This window comes from Tamandua tetradactyla, chromosome 6 (assembly GCF_023851605.1).
Source record: "Tamandua tetradactyla isolate mTamTet1 chromosome 6, mTamTet1.pri, whole genome shotgun sequence".
Taxonomy (NCBI): domain Eukaryota; kingdom Metazoa; phylum Chordata; class Mammalia; order Pilosa; family Myrmecophagidae; genus Tamandua; species Tamandua tetradactyla.
Genome location: NC_135332.1, coordinates 162618299 through 162637462, shown reverse-complemented (window position 1 = coordinate 162637462; position 19164 = coordinate 162618299). Strand labels below are relative to the sequence as shown.

The following is a 19164-nucleotide window of genomic DNA, read 5'->3' as shown; positions in this document are numbered from 1 at the left end:
AGCCTCTGAAACCAATGACTCTTACGTTTGTGCGCTTTGTTTTATCTGTCATTTCCTTGAGATCCCATTCAATTTTTTTCCATGTTTTTTTCCATTTGCTGTTTTGAGTTTTCAAAATCAATTATCCTGTCTTCTATATCACTTATTCTTTCTTCTGTCTCTTCAGATCCGATGCTGTGTGCCTCTAGTACATTTTTTAGTATGTGTTTTTTTTGGTCAAAAGAGTCTTTAATCTCTGTGATTTCTGCTATTTTTCTATTTATTCTTTCAAATTCCTCTTTGTGTTCTTCTATGCCTTCTTGATCTCCTTTATGTCATTAGCTATCCCAATTATTTTAATAAGTAGGGTTGAATGAACATCTTTAAGTAGTTGTTCCAATATCTGTGTCTCTCTGGTGTTTTCATTTGGTCATTAGACAGGGCTCTATCTGTCTGCATTGTGAAATGCTTAGTGATCTTCCGCTGTCTTCATGGCATGTAAATATCTTGATTGATTTACTTTCAGAGTTGATTTCTTTCAGTAGTCTAAGGCCTTGTGTTGGCAGGATGATTGTACAGCAGGGAGCAGGGTACAGGGTGGAGCACTCAGTATGGTATTTGTTTCAGGGCAGGTATGGGCACAGGTTGGGGATGTTATGCTGATGCTTGTGAACGTGGGCGCCCAGCAGCCGGGGTGATGTAGCTGTGCGGGTACTACATCCCGCATGTGGGGGTGTAACCCTGGTGTGTGCTGGTCTGAGGCATTGGGCCCTTTGTGCACAAGTGTAGAGCTGTGGCAGCAGGTTGGCATTATGCCTTCATGGATTGGGGGCAGATGTGACCCAGCTGCGCAGGTCAGCACTTTCCTCAGAGCTGAGAAGTGTGGCTGAGGGCCATGTGCATGCTTGGTTCTAGGACTGCTGTAAAGTGCAGTTCCCAGAGCTGAATGATGTGACTGGGGGCCTGTGCACATGCATGGACCTAGGAGTGCCATAAACTGATGTGCTGAGCTCAGGGGGCAGGATGAGGCGGTGTGACACCATGGGCAGAGGGATGGGTAGCCTAAGTATGGGGTTTAGTGCCCACAGCCTATATGTGGTGGCAACAGCCTGCAGGGAACAGGGAGAGGGAAGTAGTGCTTGGGAGGGGTGCAGGAGAGGTGGGTTGGGCTGCACTTGGGGTGGAGGTGTGGGGCAGGTATGTGCACTTGAGGCTGATGGGGTAGGAGTGCTAGAGTGCAGGGAATGGGAGCAGGTGATGGGGTTCTGGTGCATGGGGTGTGGGGTGAGTCGTGGGTCATGGGGCTGCACCAGTCAGGGTAGTCCACCCAAGGAATGCACCTGGCTTACCTCCTAGTCCCATGTTCCCTTGCGTGCACTCCCGCGGATCCACACCTTAGCACTAGGCACTAGCTTTCTGCCTCTCAGTTCCTTGGCCTCTGCAACCAAGGCTGCTGCATGTGGTGCAGAAAGCTCCCCTAGGTCAGCCACACTCCTGAATTGCCACCTCAGTTGCCTGCCTTCTCTAACTTTTCTGTGGAGCATGGCTAATTTTGAGCTACTCTAGTTGGCCATCATCCTGGAAGAGAACTTCTATTTTTTGAAGCTCTCAATTTACTGGAATGGAGCAAGTGAGACAAAGAGAGGATAGGAAAGAGAGAGACAGAAGAAAGTAAATGCCATGACATAGTTACCAATATTTTGCTGGGGTATTTACATTTTAATTCTTACATTTGTATGCTTTTAGTAATAGCAAAAAAGGGAATTATTTGGCAGTAACATAACTAACATATAAAGTTATTGAAGTCCCAGGGGAAGCCCTATAAGGCTGGGAGATGGGCAAATGGCTTTCCATCTTTTCCTTCTTCCCTTACACCCCCATATTCCTTCCATAATGAGAGGCCCTGCATGGCATTGTGATGTAGCCTCAGGTGGCTTTCATGGCATACTGTAGAAGGGCTTTCTAAAACTCTACCATTGGTGATGAGAGGAACAGCAAGCCCAAGGTTTGCATCATAACATTTAGACGAAACATAACGAATGGGACTCGAGAAGGGTTTAGAATCTCTCTCCAAAATGCTCCCCCTGATCCTTGCCTCTGGATTTGATTGATTCTTAAATTAATGGCAATAGTTATGGCAATATTTGTAACAGAAGCTAGCAGCTAACCACATGTGTGATTCATACACAATACATGACTCATTCATTCCTCCACCAGTTTGATAAGGTATTTACAATCGTTTGTTCCTTTTTCCATGTGAGAAAACCTAGGGGTTACGTGATTGGCCTTGGATTACAAAATTTCTAAATTACCAAGGCTCCATTTATCAAGCCCTTTAACTGGGTTTGTGTAAGAATTAAATGGGAAAATTCATGTATATATCTAGCTCAGAGTCTCACCCCAATGCAGAAAAGAAGGTATTATCATCATCATTCTTGATTTATAGATCGGAAAACCAAGACTTAGGGAAGTAAAGAAAGTAGCTGAAAATGCACAGCTAGAAAACAGCAGAGCTATGTGGTCTGCCTTGTTCCACAGCACAAATGCTAATCTGCTCAGCTCTCTGGCCTCCTCAGGAATGGATTAGAAACCAAGAAGGTGAATTTCTGGTGGCACTGCAGCATCCACTTGCCTGGTTTCTTTAGCAGTCCTGTACTATGAAGCTCTGAAACTTTTTTTCATCTAAGTGAAGCACAGGGGAGGCTTCCAGTCTCCTAAATCAGGCCTTTCATCTTAAGGGCCAAATATATTATTCTATTCTGTCCTTATATAAGATTTCTTATGGAAGATGAGCATTGTTTTTGGCACCTTTTGTGAGAATGAGTTGTAATCGCTTTCACAATAATCTCCCCATATAACAATGCAGAACCATTCCAGCCCAGGCAAGGCTTTTTTTCCCCCCTCATAATTGTGTATGTAACAATCTGCTGCCATTTTATATTTATTTCATCAGTTTCAACAGTTCACAAGAATACCCATAATCTTAGATCCAGTAATCAACTGTTTCAGAATTGCCCCATCCTAAATTTAGACCTCATACTTTATAATTTAGCTAGAGAGCGTCATTGTTGAGTGCCACTCTTTCACGGATGAGGGAAAGTGCTACTATTTGGGCTGTGTTTAATTCTTATTATTTAGTGAGTTGAACTGGATGCCGTGGAGTTTAATAACGCAGGATATAATTGCCTTAATGCTCTGAAGGCACGTGGCTGCCGCCTTTGCTAGGGCTTGCTCACAAATGAGACGCTGCTGCTCAGTGGGGCTTTTCTGCTTCAAAATTTCAATAAAACAAATATCATCACAGTGCAGAAATTGCGGTGGAATCACTTAAGGAGATGAAGTAGTCGCCAGACACAGCTAATCATAGCTGGTAACATTCATTGATCGAGAACTTACTAAGTGCCCAGCACTGTACTGTTGGCTTATTCAGTCTCACGGTAACCCTCCAAGTTAGTGGCTATGACTGTCCCATTTCACAGAGACTTAAAAGATTAGTGATAGGTCACATCGTGCATGGCAGAACTGGGATTTGAACTCATGAATACATGCTTCAGAGTCCAGGTTTGCAACTTGTGTGACATTACCTGCTACCCCACGCTGCTTTAAATTATTTTTAAAGAGCATTAAGGAGGAAATGAAAGACAGAAAGCTCACCCACATAACACCCATGAGGAACTGGAGAGAATTCCCAATGAGTTGCAAATTCTGGTTACTTATTTTCCCCAGGCGGATTGCCATAATACTAACTGCCAGTCAAAATTGTCATTGTTTCTGTGTCCCCCCAATCCACCTTTCAGATGTGACCCCAAGAACTGAGAGAAGAATAAAATTTATTCTGAAGTGTAAAGAATCTTATGAAACTATATAAATTCCTGCATCTAAGAAACCTTTCACTTTGTAGAAAGACCCACAGTTGATTGCCTGATGAAAACTGCGAGTCTTCCTTTATCCAAATGATTAAACCTTACGCAGACATCAATAGACATGTTAAAAAGCAGATTTATGGAAATCAAGTTTATTTAAAATGTGTATATATGTACATACTATTTGTTAATGGAGTGAAAGTGATATCTTACTGGCCCTAAAATCTGAGGTTTATACATCTGAGACAGTTGAGCAGATTTCAAAATAAATGATGATAGGATTGACAGCTTATTTGGATAATACCTTCTGATTACCAGGAAATGGAATTAAATTCTAAAGTGGAAGCCTGTATATCCAAATATAACTTAGAATTCATCAGCCAAACAAAGAACATTTTGAGGATACTTATTTGAGGAGAACTGGATGAAAATCAATTCTGCTTCTAAAAGTATTTAGAAATCAGGAGGGGAAATGGCTATATTTGCTGGGAAATTATCTATTTTTAACCCTTTACTTTATAGTAATAATTACATTTTGTTTTGACTTTATCATCCTTCTACCCTCCAAAAAAACAAAAAAATTGCCAATCACAATTTACACTCAGTAAATATTTCTTGAATGTCGTGTCAGACATTGTACAGCAGACAGACAGCAGTAAGCTAGAGACAGAACCTGCCATCGTGGGTACATGCAGGGGAGGCAAGTTAGGGCAGAAAATCACATTGTAATTTCAGATGATGATAACTGTTGTGAACCAAAGAAAGCAAAGTTCCGGTAGACAGTGTCTTCTTTGGAGAAAGAAGTAGTCAAGGAAGGCCTTTTAAGGACATAAGCTCTAAACAGAGAATAATGAATGAGAAGGTGTTCTGATCCTCTTCTTACACAAACTCACTTGCCAAAAAATTCAGGGAACTGTCCGTTCTACCTAAAGGAGCAAATCCTACCCCACCCCCATTATTTTCCTACTTCCTTTTTCTTCGAGAAACATGAAAAGTTCTCAGTCTTTTTTCCTTTAGATTATTCCTAAAATGAAGCCACAGCATTTCTCATGTCCTGAAGGTAAGCCAAACTCGAGGAGCTCTGTGGTGAGCAAACCGGTTCTAATAGCCAGCTTGCAACCTGTTTTTGAAGGCTCCTATTTGAGAGGGGCTGCCCCTTCCTTTAGATTCTTCAGACCCTTTCTCCCCATAGAGAACACCTTAAGTTTAAGGAGCCTCAGTGGTCCCTGCTCTGACTGTCTTGCCAGGACCCAGAAAGTGTCATGTGGCCCTTTCCCATTCAGGGGGCAGGGCCTGCACAGAGTTAGTGGGCTCACCTGGAGATGAGTCCTTGTGTGGCTGTCCATTGGTCCACAACCTCTCCTCTGAGTCTCCATGAGGAGATGAAGATAGGAACAACTGTTTGATGTGATTCTCCTAAATACCAGGTACTGTATCAGGCTCTTGGCACACTTTTCTAATCTTTTCAGTTTTTCTGGAGTTCAGGAATGTCCCTATTTTACAGGTGTGAGAAAAAATGAGGCCCAGAGTACTTAAATAACTTCTTCAAAGTCACACGGTTCACAGTGGTAGATCTGGGATTCGATTCCACTTCTGGTTCCAAAACCATCTCGTGCTGTTTCTACTACACGAGTCAGAGATCTGTCAACTCCCTCTTTCCCAGAGGAAAGTCATATGTGGAACTGTCCCACTTCTCAGCAGATCCACAAACCTTCTAGTTCTCATAGTCAGCGCCTGGCACGTGGGATATCAAAGCCACAACTAAGGTCTCAACCAGAAAAAAAGACAAAAGTTACAATCTCTAGCAATATAATTTCCAATAGGAGAAAATATTTCAGGCAGTAAACTGACTTCCTTAACAGTGGGTGCCAAAACCCTACGGGCAATTTATAGAGAAGTTGAAATAAGGAACAAGACAAATACATTTAGACTTTACTGGATTCCTCTAGTTTGGAAGAAGAAAAATATTATTCTCTGGGCAAGGAAGGGAAAAAAAAAAAGATTCATTGCCCTCTGCTATTACATGGGTCCTGCTAAGCAATAATGCACCACAAAGCCAAATACTCTGATCGGTTTCTCTGAGCTGTTATTAAAGTTTGTAAAATATTGCTCAGATTCTTCCTGGCAGATTATCAATGTTGTCTGTTTGAACTGGAATTGGGCTGGTCCTCTTCATTTCTGTTAGACCTGCCAGAATTGGTGAGCCCACCACACCAATTTCCTAGGCCCCAGGCGATCATCCTGCAGAGGCCAGGAGCCCACACCCTCTATTGCTTTTTGATGTGATTCAGATCAAGAATGACTGTAGCAATTTTCTTGCCCTCCATTCCTCTTTGCCTCCCATCTCCACCCAGCTCCACACAGACACATGCACTCACACATATGCATATACAACAAGCACACATAATAAGCTTTAGGCCTTCATACTGAGCAGAGATAAGAAAGTAGTTGTGCAGAACGGGACATCTCAGAAGACGTCCTTCTGATGAAGCTGAGGCTCTCAGCCCTGTATTCTAAGAGGGACATGAGAACTCTCCTTTTCCTCTTCTCCAACAGATGTTGGCAAACCTCCAGCAACATCCCTTGCCACTCCCCATCCTTTGCTGTTTACCCTTACTCCAGCCCTACTGAATCTGTTCCATTTCCTCAGACACCCCAGGCTTTGCTCAGGCTGATCATCTACTGGAAACACCCTTCCTCACTCCCCTATGATTAACTCCAGCTTCTACCCTCTGGGTCTCAACTTGGACCAGACTTCTCTAATCCCGCAGGATGACTGAGATACCCCTGTTATGTCCCACTGTGGAGAACCTGAAATTATCTCATCACAACCTTGATTATAATTAAATTGTCCCCTTAACTGACTGTAAGCACTGACATGTAGCACATAGGTCTTGTTCACCTCAAATACTAGGGTGAGCTAACAGCTATAAAAGATTGATCCAAAGAATGTATAAGGCATAAGGCTCAAACACAATAGACCTTTATTTCTTGTTTACCTAACAGTTCTACCAGTTCTAGGCAGGTGAACCGGTTGTCAGGATGACCCTCATCATTCAATGGCCCAGGCTGTCAGAAGCTCTGCCATCATCAGTTTGGCTTTCAAAAGCTTCCTGGAAGTGGCTCCATTCAATCCAGCCAAAAGGAAAAAAGTATGTGGAGGAAGGCCTCATGAGGAGAACTTTTCTGGTCCAGGTCTACAAGTGTGAACATCACTATTTTCACATTCTGTTGGTGAGAACTAATTCACAAGGCCACACCCAACTGCAAAGGATACTGGGACAGTTAATGCTTAACTGGGCAGCCACTTCCCAGTAAAATCAATTGGATGGAGGAGAACAAATCATGGTGGATAGTTAGCCTTCTTTACTACATTCTTGTATCCCCAGTACCAAACAGACAGTAGCCAATTGGTACATAATGTTTAAATAAATAAATGAACAAATGAGTGATAAACTGTAGGGCAAAATATACCCCCATAGCATACTATAAGCAAAGTATGTACAGCACCACCTTTGCACAGTTACTTCAAATAAAAAACTGGTCAGAAAGGTGGGCAAAAATCCCAATTGCCTCGGCCATTTCCCAGTGCATAGCACAATACCCAGCATACATTTTATGCTCAATGAAAATGGGTGCAATGTATGAATGATTGAAAATCATAGACTTTAAGGAAATCATTGAGTTTAAGGAACATACCGTGTTAATATTGTGCTGGTTAAGGGATTCCAAGTCTCTTCATAACAGGAAACACACTCACTCCCAAAAGCATCATCTGCCATCTTGGTCACCCTTGATTGTTAGACACTCTTCCCTTCCATTGAGCTGAGACCTCCCCATGGCGATGCCACATTTGTACTAGGTCCTTTCCTTCAGGTCATACAAGTCACACATCCCCTGAAGTGCTCAAGCCTGACTATTCATCAGAATCACTGGGTGGGGAGGGGTGAGCTTTTAAGAAGCAGCATCTTCCCAGGTGGCATCCTAAGAAATTCTGATTCAGAATAACCACTGGATATTTGTTCAGGAATCAATAGCTCAAAATAGCTCATCCAAATGATCTTGATGTCTAGGAAAGTATTTGTCTGCTGTTTCTGACTGGGTTAGAACTGTGCTTCTATCACTTGAGATCCTCATCCCAAAACCTGTGACTATACTAGGTTCATTCAGAGGGCTGGGCGAGTATTCCAAATAAAGCGCTTAGCCTAATGCCTGGCCATACTAGACCCTCAGTGAACGTTAGCTGCCTTCTCATCGCCTTCCTCCTGTTCTTCTCCACAGCAGCTCTGCAGATTTGTTAAGGCAGCCATCACAACAGATTTCTTTTCCAGGCCAATTACCCTCAGTTTTCTTTTTTAAAATCCTTTTCCCACAGGACAGGTTCACCTCTCTCCCCTTACAGACAGATTACATCCCAGGAAGAGGTATGGTGTTTCCACAGCCTGGAACCAGTAGGGATTGAAACACCTGATATAATGGATGTTGATAATTGGGCTTCAGCTCTGAACTTCACATGGCAGTCATTAGCAGTCATAGTAAGGCAGCTGGGTGTATTCTCTCATTCCTGGGAAATCTTTCCATAGGAACACCTGTCTGCAAACTTCTGTAATGAAAGGGAAACCCAGGGCAGGGTAGGAGAGTTAGGTTTTTCTGAATGCTTTCATCCTGGGACACTTAGTTGAAAGACAGAGCCCAGCCCAAATTAACTCATTAAGTTCCTGGAGTTTGTTGTAGATTTTCAGCCTTTAGTCATCACAGTCAAGGCCACTGGGGGGAAAAATAATTAAAATAGTGCCTGGGGAAATAGGAAGAGCTGGTTTAAAAACCCAGTGTGACAATAGAAAGGAGGGGGAGCAAAGGTCAAATATAAAGGGCAAAATGAGCACTAGTTAATCCTAAGGTATGGTGTGTGAGCTTTGCAGAAGACATAAGTAAATAGGGGAGAAAAAAATCTGTGCAGGAGATTGTACCCAAAAGATGTTTTTCCTAAGTCCTAATTCTTATTAATGGATCCCTTTTTTTCCTTAAGGTTGAGACCTGTCCTTGTATTACAAGTGACAATTGGGGAGTGGGGAGGATAAATTGATTTATAATACCTTGTATTTTAATAAAATCTTTGTAAAGCTCCCTAACATGTTCAATGACATCCCTGTGAATGAGAGAGAAACCTTACTCAATATTCTTGTCTAACACGTGGGGAAAATGAGACTCGGAATGGCAAAGCAACTGCTTAATGGCATGCCCCCACGTGATGCCAGGCCCCAGAGGAAAACCCAGGTCTTCTAAGTCCCAGCCCAGTGTCTTCCATTTTTAGTGCTGCCGCTGATTTATAGAATGTTCTACTCATTTGCATTTTCACTATTCTTCAATTTGTTCCAGTCAATAAATAAATAAACTTTCAACACCACAGGCACATCCAAAGCTACCATGTTCCTCTGAGCCACTCCCATTCTCAGCTCACGCATCATCTCCTCTGTGAATTTCTTCTTGACTCCTCTAAGCCAACTTAGTATCTTCTTCCTCTCTGTATCCATAGAACTTTGCTCCTATCTCACTTATAACACAGATCTCATTGGATTCTAGTTTACTTGTATAAGAATACTCTTCCAAAGTGACCTTCTTGAGGGTATGCCCAGCATTTCATACCATTCATAGCATATAGTAGATTCCCAATGAAAGTGTATTGAACGGTTGATTGGATAATTGGATGGATAGACAGACAGATGGACAGAAGGTCTTTCAACATTGAGATATAAAGATATATACAAGAAGTAGCTTGCTGTCAGAGGAGGGTTTTTTTGACTTTCCGATAAAAATAGGATCTTTCCAGTGCTTTTGATTTCAACCTTTTACCATAATTACTTCTTTATATTCTGTTAGAATTTACATTGCTATAATATTTATTTATTATTGCACATATGGGGCCACCTTTTTCCTCAGAGGCCCTTCATAAAGTTTTTCTGAGTTGAAAAAACTTTGGTGAAATTGCTTAACATGCTCTTATGGGGACTTAGTCAAAATCCTGAACACTAAGCTCCAGGAAGGTTCTGGCCCATTAACCCTGTTCCCTTGCAAGCAGTTAGTGAACTTAATGATCCTGCTGCCCCCCACAATGGCATAAAGCCTTCTCCCTCGCATGGCTCTTCGATCCTCTCTGGGAGCCCACGGCCTTTGAAAGCCCTGGCAACACAGTTTTTCCTGCAGCATGTCAGAAGCCAGGCCAGATTTGCTGTAAACCTAATGGGGTAACATTCTCTTAGGTTCTCATCACACAGCCTTGTGCTCAGGAGGAAGTTCTCCCTGGGGTCTTGAGCACTTATTTTTTGCACTAGCCCCTGGTCAGCACAGCACCTGATACGTAACACTCAACGTAGGGTGAAGGAAGGAAGGAATGAATGGTGAGGTGCAGATTTTTGGTAGAATCAGCCTCAAGATGTGTAGCATTTAGTAGAGGAAATAGACTAGGAATAGCTAGTTTTACTATTTTCAGATCCATAAAATCTTCTCCCGTGAATGATTTTATGAACTCCATAAGCATTGGGGCGGCGGGGGGGAGGTGGCAGGGGGATGCAAAAAAATCTTTTGGCCATTTTAATGACCCTATCTCCAACCCTCTGCCCTTTCATGAAATCCCAGTTGAGAAATATCTGTAATAAGTGAGCAAGGATAATGTCATGGAATAAAGATTGGTGGGAACAGATACAAACCAAAAATGTTTTTAGTGCCAGAAATACTGTTTGCTCAACAATAAGTTTACATCAGAGGACTTAAACATTTCCCACAGAGGTCAGCAGTTCTGCAAGTGATGCACCAAAATTCACAACTCTGCCAGAAGCATTCTGTTCCTGGCATGAAAAAGAAAAAATCAAATCTGTTCACGTCAATACCTGGAGGAGGCAATTTTGCCTTTTCTGATTATTGTTCAGGTGTGTCATTCTCCAAAAAGCCAGCCTCTGGGGGCTTGTTAAGCCATATAAAATTAAAAAGCTTTGTTTTAATGTTTATAAATCCCTTCTATTTGGGAGCTTTCCTTTTTTTAGTCCTGGAACTAGACATGTAGCCCAAGGATTTCTGTCCTATGTGAAGCTCAGAAGCACTCCCCTTTAAGCTAGCATAGCTCTGTTCGCCTAAGGGGCAGCATCTTTAAATAAACCATGTGGCCAAAACTCAACCTTGACTCTTAGTGATTTTAAAATATTGGCATTTGCTACTGCAGCACCTGCTGCCCAAGAATCGTGATTTGGGAGTCAAAGTATTTCAGGTTAGCAAGTAACAATAAAAATGACAGCAACATTTATTGGATGCTTAATGCTTTTCCTTCCCTTATTCCATTGACTCGTCACAGCCACCATTATGATCTGGGGATGAGGGGACTCAGTGGCCAGAGCCTGCAAAACACTCCCTACCCACCCTCACTCTCCAAATCCACCTATCAACTTCAAATAAGTAAAAAATAATTTACTTATTTATTATGTGTGTTGCTTATTATCTGTCTCCCCTCACTAGAATATGAGTTCCATGAGAGCAGGGATTTCTGATTTTCTGTTTTGTTCATGTGTCTTCCCAAGCTCAAGAATAGAGCCTGGAACATAGTAAGCCTTCGGTATGGACTGCGATCATTTACCTGCTTGTCGGCTGGCCCATGCCACCTCTATCCATGTTTCACTGGGAGGAAAAATTGAGGTCGAGAGCCACCTGGTGATTTACTAAAGATAACAGTGAACAAGTCGGCAAGGAAACCAGACCTCCTTACTGACAACCCAATTCTTTGCCTAAATCCCAACTCAATCTTGCCGCATTTTTATTATGCTATAAAACGAATAATTTTATGAGTTCATCCCCTGGCACATTATTGCTTTTATATCACATCAAAGAACTTGAGATGGGCAAAAGATATAGCCCTATTGATTGTTCTCAGAGACTCAACTTTTCCATCCCACAAGGAATTCAGGTTGAAGGCTCATTTGGAGGACAAGAGCCAGTCTAAACAGAAGACAGCTTCCTGAAGTCTACCCCCGTATCGGCAGCACTGCCGTAGTGTCTGGTTTTAAGAGTCTAGAAATCAATCACCAGAATTGAGGACCTTTTTCTGAACCTGTCCACCTGACATTTACAGAACCTTAGAACTGACCTAAAGTCAAAATGCCAAGATATTTTCAGCTCCTGATACTCAGTAGGTCAGGTCAACACATCTGTGAGTGTTTTCTGGGGAAAACCCATCTGCTACAGGAAGGAGCAGAGAAGTGACTCAGCCCTACTGTGAATTAACATTGATTCTGGGGGCTCAGTTTATAGGGGGAAGTTCTTGCTGCCAGTTGAAGAATAATGTGAAAAGAAGAGAGTGACGAGTTCAGGAGCAAGGGTGTGTCGAAAGAAAGGGTTTTGTGTTCATTCTTCCTGAAAAAAGGCGAGACTCCAGTGCCTGTCAAGAGAATACATTTATTTGAGTATTAGTTATTTCATCCTCACTAGCAACAGTCCATACCCCCAATTCCTCATATTAAACTCTCCTTATTCCATTGTTCAAACTGGAATATATCAATGTCAATAAAAGACATGCATAGTTATTTTTCGACTTCTGATTTTAAGGCTGGGCCACTCTACTGTCACATCCATTCACTATGGGTGGGGGACTTAGCTAGGGTTTTAACAAGTCAGCTGGCCTGTATGCCTTAAACTGGTGACCTTGACTTGGCTAGTACCATGTTCTATTAAGGGATCCTCCCCATCTCTCAGTGCAATGATAATAACTAGCCTTCATAAAGCTCTCAACACATTAAAAAACACTTTCTCATCCATTTATATATATATATGTATTATTATAAAATCAGCCTGAGTTAAATATGGCAGGGTTTCTTATCACCTCCGTTTTATAAATTAGAGACCCAAGTGAAAAGAAGTTAATGACTTGCCCTAGATCACATAGCTGGTCAATGACAACGCCCCAGTCCAAGGCCCTCTGGCTTCTGGGTTCTTTCCACAGTGACATGCTGGCTCCTGTCCACAAGGTGCCTCCACCTGGATGTCCTGCAGGCATCTCAAGTACTTGTCCAAAGCCAGATTCATTACCTTCGCCTCTCAAAGCCCACCCACCCTCCCTCTTCCCCTGCCTTCTGTTTTCCCTTCTTAGTTACTAACTGCCCATCCCCCATTCACCCAACCCAGAACCCTTGGGGTCTGCCTGAGCACTCACCCTTTCTCGTACCACACATCTTAGAGTGGACCATGGATTTTCATTTTTGAAATGTCAAATCAAAGCTCTTCCATCCTAAGTGTTGTCACTGGTGGTACCCAGCTCGAAGCCTTCATCCTCTCTTGCCTGGACTATACTAACATTCGGTAGTTTGATTCATTCAACAGATTGTCACTGAATTTCTACTGTGTGACAGGCGCAGGGCAGGGTGCTAGGAAGACTGTTTTGAGCAAAAGTAAAAGACCCTGTTCTCATGGTCTTTCTGGTATCTAAGAAGTAATCAAATAATCACCCCTAACAGATGTAGAAGTACAACTGTGACAATCCTACAAAGGCAAATACTGCACGTAGAAGCAGCCAGGGTGATATTTCTAAGCTATAAATATGATCATGGCACACCCTCTGCTTTAAAACCTTCCTAACTGCCCACTGCCTACATGATAAAATCCAAACATTAGCCTGGTATACATGTCTCTTCATGATCCGGCTCCAGTGTTTCATTAAGGTACAAGCCCCTACAGCCCTATTTCTCCTCCACCCTTCACTCAGTTAACTCATTCTATGACTAAGCCATATTTGATTTTTTTTTTTTTTTACTTTTTTCCGTTCCACAAACAGCTCTGCTCCTTCACTTTTCCATATCTTTGTTTAAGCAAAACTCTCTTCCTGAAATGCTATTTCTCTAGCTATATACATTGAGATATTCTATTCACACTTCCAGCCTCAGCTCAAATGCTCCCTCCCACCCTCTGGATGTAATTAATTACTCCTTAGGCTGCCTAGCAGCTATCTACACCAGTAATATAGCACTTCTCCATTGCATGATACTTGGTTACTTTCTCTTTCTAGTGCTCTGCTTCCAGATTGTGAACTGCTTGCAGACAGATTGTGTTTATTAATATAGGTTTGAGTTTGTTTATTTTATTGTATAGAGCCAGACTATTGATGCATAGTAGAGGAGACGAGAATATTTTTTATTTGTTTGTTTTTTAAACTTTAAGTTTCTAATCTGTCACAGGCTCTCCTTTTCCCCCATTGTACTTAAAGCTTTTCCTTCTGGTTTTTTTTTTTTTTCCCAAACTTGTGCAAATAATTCCAGAGGTCTTCATATTCCACCATATGTCTTCTATTCCATATGCACAATTTGTCTCCTAACCTCTCACCCCTGCCTTTCCTTTTAACTTCTGGGAAAGTTAGCACAAGGACAGGTTTTGCAAATTTGCATAGTCACTGGTTAAATGATAGCAAAATGGCCATATCAAAGTAATGAAAAGTTAATTTTATGGGAATGCTTCTGTGCCCGCTTGAAAGAATTTATGTACCCTAGAAAAGCCATGTTTTAATCCTAATCAATCTTGTGGGAGCAACCTTTTCTTCTATCCCTATTCCATACTTATAGGTTGGAGATTTAATTAGGTTATCCCTATGGAGATATGGCTCAATCAGTTGTGGGTATTAAACTTGATTAAATAGAGATGTGTCTCCTCCCATTCTATGTGGGTCCTGATTAGTTTACTGGAATCCTGTAAAAGAAGAGACATTTTGGAGAGAGTTCCTTTTTGAGAACAAAGAAAGAGCCACAGGACCACAACAGGATGAGTAGAGAGCCACAGAGTCCACCAGCCAGCGACCTTTGGAGATGAAGAAGGAGGACACCACCGGGAAGCTTCATGAAGCAAGAGGCCTGGAGAGGAAGCTCGTAGACATCACCCTGTTCGCCATGCACCTTTCCAGTGGAGAGAGAAGCCCTGAACTTCATCAGCTTTCTTTAACCAAGGTATTTTTCCCTGGGTGCCTTAGATCAGATCTTTCTATAGACTTGCTTTTAGACGTTTCCATGGCCTTAGAACTAGAAACTAGAAACTCATTAAATTCCCCTTTTTAAAAGCTATTCCAGTTCTGGTATTTCACATTCTGACAGCTCCGAACTAGAACAGATTTTGGTACTGGGAGTGGAGTGCTGCTGCGGTTTGCAAATACCAAACATGTTGAAATGACTTTTTAAATGGATAAGGAGAAGATTTTGGAGAAATTGGGTGAAACTTGATAGAGAAGACCTAGAATGCTTTGAAGAGAGTGTTGCAGAAATGTGGACCCTAAAGATACCTGTGACGAGGCTCTAGTCCAAAATGAGGCATATGTTATTGTAAACTAGAAGGAAGATGATCCTTGTTTTAAAATGGCAGATAATCTGGCAAAATTGACTAGTGTGTTGAAAGATGACTTTATGTTAATGTAAATACTCAACTTCAACAGTGTTCCCTATTTCATATTATCAATACAGCGTATATGTAATTCCTTATAATATTCAGTGTGTTATAAATTAAAACAACATAACTTTAACAAAAATTGACTAATGGCTTTGACTGGAAGACAGATTTTAAAAGCCATGAACTTAGGTATTCAGCAGAAAAGATTTCAAAATTAAATGTTGAAAATGCAGCCTCGTTTCTCCTCACAGCTTATAGTGAAATGTGACAGAAAAGAGATAATCTGAAAGCTGAACTCTTGGATACAAAGAAATCAGAAATTGATGTTCTGGAAAATTCTGGGTTTCCAGGAAGGGAGACCCCAGATAGTGGTGCCCCATGTGAGGATTTGGCCAAATGTGGAACCAGTCAGCCACTTCAGAGAAAGCCAGGATTGGAGACGGAGTTATCCAGGAAGGATCTGTGGAGACTCCTGCTGTCTGATGGCACAATCCCTGCTTACCACATAGAAAGCCAACAAGAGTGCTGTGGGACCCATATAAATGGAACCGCTGCCAGCCTGAGCTGAGTGGGGGGTGAAGGCTCTCAGAAAAGGGACAATGTGAAGGTAAAATAACTTCAGAGGCAAAACTATGGAAGCAAAAGTCTGAAGTCAAGAAGACTTAGGGTAGGAGAGCAGACCCACCCAAGCATGTGGAGAGGGTGAGTTTGCCCCAAAGGCAGAGGATAGGCCTTCCAACTCATTGCACTGGAAGACTCATTTCCACCTCAGGCCTTGGAAAAAATGCAGCACACTTCTTTGGGGTTGGGGAGAGCCTGGCTACCCCCACATGAAGGGGCTAAATGTGTGCCCTGGAAATGGCAGAGAGCTGAAGTGCAGCCCTGATGCTTGGAGAGGGTGGAGTTGAGAAAAACCTGGTCTCCCCAATGTCCCCCAAGGTTGTATTCAGAGAGAGGCAGGCCACCACAGAGGCCATTGGAAAGGATTGGACTGCTGCTTTCTAAAACCCCAAAGACAAATGACTTTCAGACTTTGAAATCTAATAGACTTTGCCTTGTGGGTTTTCAAAACTGTATGGGTCCAGTGACCCCCGTGTTCCTTCCTCCCTGTGGAAATGAGTATCTGTATCCTATGACTGTTCTTCCTTTGTATGTTAGCAGCAAATAACTTGTTAGAGTTTCACAGGTCCAGAGCCAGAGGAGAATTTTGCCTTAGAATAGACCATGCCTGTAACGAACTTTGATGAGACTTTGTATTGATTTTAACCTAGTATTGTATTTGTATTGTTACTGAAATGGTTTAAGGTTCTCTTATATTGTTATGAAATGAATGTATTTCGTAATATGGGTAAAACGTGTCTTTATTAGGGTTCAGAGGTTGGAATGTGCTGGTTTGAAAGTATCATGTACCCTAGAAAAGCCATGTTTTAATCCTAATCAATCTTGTGGGAGCAACGGTTTCTTCTAATCCCTATTCAGTACTATAGCTTGGAATTTTTATTAGGTTATACCCACAGAGATATGGCTCAATCAATTGTGGGTTTTAAACTTGATTAGATGGAAACATGTCTCCACCCATTCTATGTGGGTCTTGATTAGTTTACTGAAAGCCTGTAAGAGAGGAGACATTTTGAAGAGAGTTCCTTCTTGAGAACAAGGAGAGAGCTGCAGAACCACCACAGAATAATGAGAGCACCAGAGTCCACCAGCCAGCAGCCTTCGGAAATGAAGAAGGAGAAGCCACCATGGAGCTTCATGAAGCAAGAGGTCTGGAGAAGACACTAGTAGATATCACCCCATTGACCACGTGCCTTTCCAGGGAAGAGAGAAACCCTGAACTCCACTGGCCTTCTTGAATCAAGGTATCTTTCGTTGGCTGCCTTAGATCAGAAATTTCTGTAGACTTGCTTTTGGATATTTCCATGGCCTTAGAACTGTAAACTAGCAATATATTAAATTCCCCTTTTTAAAAACCATTCCAGTTCTGGTATATCATATTCTAGCAGCTAGCAAACTGGAACAGCTTCCTTTCATAAGTTCTGGGTTTTTTGGGTTCTCTGTCTTTTTAAAGGAGGGTAAAGCACCAGGAATGAATGAAGCAACTCTCAGATCTGTTTCTACCACCTTTCCAACCTTCACCGAGTTTGGATCTTGTTCCTCTTCTAAAGTAGCTTGAGTCATGCTTTTTGCTCTTCTGTTCCAATAATTTGCAACAGGAAATTGGGGAAAAACATGAGAATTGTTGGGGATAGTTGTTTGAAAAAAATTATTCTTAAAAGAAAAATGTAGGTATTAACTAAAAACAGACTTTTGAGAAGGAGGTAAGCTGCTGTTAAAAATGACCCTTAAGAGGTACACAGGTGGTTCAGTGGTAGAATGCTCGCTCTTCATACGGGATATCCAGGTTCAATTCTCAGACCATGCACCCCCCTCAAAAAAGGACCCTTAAAGACTTCTTTAAGGGGCACTTCTTAAATACCAACAGTTTCTAGGATCCCACAGCTGAAATGAAATGTTTCTTATATCAACTATCAAATTTCATATTCTACAATCTAATATTCACAGAAACAGGGTCATAAAATAGAGAATCACAGGGATGATTCTTTTTGTAGATCAAGATTATAGATCTATCTTTGTAAAATGTAAAATTAAAAAAAAATAACAGCCCTGAAGAATTTTTATATAGAACAAGACCATGTCCATTACCAAAGTATATGACAATTAATGGAATAGTGCATAGCCAAAGGGCTCACTCCCACAGGCACGTGTGCCAGGGGACACTGATGTGTTCACTCTTTCAGACCTCCTGAGTCAGTCCCTCATCCATGAGCAGCCTCAACCATGTGCTCCAGTGTATCAGACAAACATTACCATTTCCACGTGTGCCAAAACTTTATAAAGATTGAGTACTTGAATGTTGATGATAAGAGAGTACTTGAATGTTGATAATAAGATATCATTTAGTTAAACAATAAACTCAGGAATAAATTCTGTTGCATTTCTTCCTTGCTGTGTGACAAACCACCCCCAAATCTTAGTTGCTTAAGATTACACCCTTTTTTATTATCTTAGCATTTTGAGGGTTGGGAATTGAGGCAGGGCTCAACTGTGCAACTCTTCAGCTTTACATGGCATTGACTTGGACCCTACATGGCATTAAGCTGGTGACAGGGGCTGGTTGAAAGGATCACAAGCAACTTTCCTTACCTATCTTGTCCCTGTGCAGGGATGGCTGGAAAACTTGGTTCAGCAGTGCCCCTCTCCGTCTCTATCTGTACTCAATACTTCTTGTAGTCTCTCCAGCAGGGTAGTCAAATTTCTTATGAGCTGAAGCTTCCAATCCTCTTAAAGACCAAACTCAGGTGCCAGGGGAAGGGGAATAGACTCCACATCTCAGTGGAAAGAAGGTGTGTCAAAAGCTTTCAGCTATATATTTTCTTAACTTCTTAATTTGAAATACTTTCAAACTTATAGGATAGTTACAGATATCAGACAAACCCCACAGAGAGCACTTTAACCCTACCCATCCCCAGATGCCCAGATCTACCAAGTAAATATTTTGCCACATTTGCAATATCCATCTGTCCATCCATCCATCTATATATCAATCCATTTTCTGGACACTTGACTATGGGTTGCATACATTATGCTCTGTGAACAACTAATACTGCCACATACATTTATTAAGAACAAGGATATTCACTTATGTGACAACCTTAAGTACAGTTATTATGTTAAAGAAATTTCACCTTGATATAAAGCTTATGGTCTTTATTCTAATTTTCTCAGATACAAGGTAAAGTTTCCTATCTCAACCACTCCCAAGAGTACAATTCAATTGATCACATTGCCAACGTTGCAGTACATTCACTACCTACCATTATCAATACTTCCCCATCTCTCCAAACAGAAACCCTAC

The 19164-nt window shown here is 41.7% G+C and overlaps 1 protein-coding gene across 1 annotated transcript in view; it reads left to right on the top strand.

Annotated features, from left to right (window-relative positions):
* The window catches only part of SAMD12 (sterile alpha motif domain containing 12), a 433476-nt gene that overhangs the window by 383696 nt on the left and 30616 nt on the right, over positions 1 to 19164 (top strand). The window lies entirely within an intron of this gene.